This window comes from Elephantulus edwardii, unplaced genomic scaffold (genome assembly GCF_000299155.1).
Source record: "Elephantulus edwardii isolate Elephantulus edwardi_28Jun2011 unplaced genomic scaffold, EleEdw1.0 scaffold00120, whole genome shotgun sequence".
Taxonomy (NCBI): domain Eukaryota; kingdom Metazoa; phylum Chordata; class Mammalia; order Macroscelidea; family Macroscelididae; genus Elephantulus; species Elephantulus edwardii.
The window spans coordinates 6,577,269-6,579,361 of NW_006399870.1; the positions used below are offsets into that span (position 1 = coordinate 6,577,269).

The 2,093-nt window shown below is 39.0% G+C and overlaps 1 pseudogene; it reads left to right on the forward strand.

Moving 5' to 3' along the window:
- Nucleotides 1-2,093, forward strand: part of LOC102856492 — a 6,598-nt pseudogene that overhangs the window by 1,273 nt on the left and 3,232 nt on the right.

The following is a 2,093-nucleotide window of genomic DNA, read 5'->3' on the forward strand; positions in this document are numbered from 1 at the left end:
TAATGTCCTTGAACTATGGTTTTCAAGAAGACTACTAAATACCTCAAAGACTTCCAAAATAATAGATATGTCTTGGAGAAAGTGCAGCCAGAATTCTCCTTGGAGGCAAAGATGACCAAAGTTCACAGTATTTTGGGGATGGTCCTGGAATAGGAATAGGCTATTTCTTGAAAAGGGACTTAATTCTTGGATAGGTGAAAGAGAAAAAGACCTTCAACATGATTGCTTGAGATAGTAACTGCAGCAATGGACTCTCGTGTGCCAGGGATGATGCAGATAGCACAGTCTAGGACAGAATTCAGATCTGTTGTTCATCGGATCACTGTGAGAGGTACTCAACTCAATGGCACCTAACAACAACAACTATACCTATAAGCTTTAGATCCCTTGTTCTGTGGTCAATTCAACATCTCCACTTGACAGGTTCATAGACAATAGAAGTCATAACATAATCCCTTTAATTCAGTCAAACTTTTGTCCTAACCTTCCCATTCTTGAACTATCACCATTGCAGAAAATTATACCAAAAACATAACTGTGAACCAAACCTTATAGTCATCCTTAGTCTCTTTTATTTTCTCTATCCTGACAATCGAACCCATGAAATCCTACCACACTTCTGAAATATATTCCTAATCTCTCTAATTCTTTCCTTTATTACTGTTCTGACATCATTGTGTGCCTGTTTGAATCTTGTTATTAGCTTTGCTTTCATTGCGTACCCTATAGTCAATTATCTACACAACAGCTAAAACAGTATTTTAAAACTTTTGTCACATCACTGGCTGCTGAAAATTATTCAGTGTTGTTGCACTATAAAAAACCACAGCCAGAATGCTCCTTGGAAGCAAGAATGGTGAAGCTTCATCTTTCGTACTTCGGACGTGTAGAGAAATGATAAATGTAAGGCTATTCCCTAGAAAGGAATATCATGTTTGGAAAGATAGAGGATCAGTGAAGTAGAGGAAAACACCCAACAAGGTCGACTGATGAGATGATATCAGCAATGTGCTCTAGTGTGTCAGAATGATGAAGATGTTACAGGATAGGGCAGGGTTCAGGCTGGCTGTTCATAGGCTCACTATGAGTCATCATCGACTCAGCAGTACCTACAAGATCTACAGCTTGTAAGGCCAAACAGGCAAATCTCCACTTCCTGGACCTAGCCAAACTCTTCCAAGATTGTGTGTCTCTGGTTAGTCATTCATGATGGCTCAGATCTTTACACAGCTGGCTTATTCTTAGTTTCAATGGAACCTTTTTAAGATACTTCCTCTGACTCTCCAATTTATCATCCTTTCCAGTCACCAATGTTTCCCCCCCTTTTTATTTGTAGTGTGTAGCACATTGTATTTGTATATGCTTACTTATTATTTCTTTCCACCCTATTCTAACACTCATTTTATCTCAGCACCCCCATAGAAAAACAATATATCAGGAAGTTGCTATCAATCTTTTACCTCTGTACCTATAGCTTCTACACAACTACCTGACATAAACAGGCATTTAATACATATTTAAATGTCTAGTTCACAGGGAGTAGCACTGCCAACCCAAAGTTCTTATGTCTCTGGTGGATCCAAACCGTCAGCTGTGCCATGTGAAAAAGATGAGCAATTTCTTCTAATGCAATTTGTTGCCTTCAAAACCCACTGTAGATTCAGGTACCAGTCAGTTTTGATTTTATGATAGTAAATTTAAGTTTTGAATTGAACAATTATTAAGTGAGATGAAAACAGTGTTGGGCTTTTGATTGTCATTTTAAAAATCTCTTTTTTTGTGGCCGATTTTTCTGTGCTTGTTCATCTCTGATATTACCTTCCTTTTGAGAGTGGTACAGCAAAGAATACAAGACAGGTAATATAATTCCATAAGCAAGACTTTCACAGCCTGTTACACTGGTTAGAAGCTTCAGTCCACACACAACATAGCTACAGTGAGGTGCTTCTGCCTTGAACCTGCAGCAGTTAAACAGTTCAGTAAACAGGAGAGGTTTTGGGTGTACAGCGTAAGATGCTGTCCCACAAGACTGTTCTTAGGGGAGCTCTGGTGGCCTAGTGGTAAGAAGCTGCAACTACAATCCCAGAGGCGCA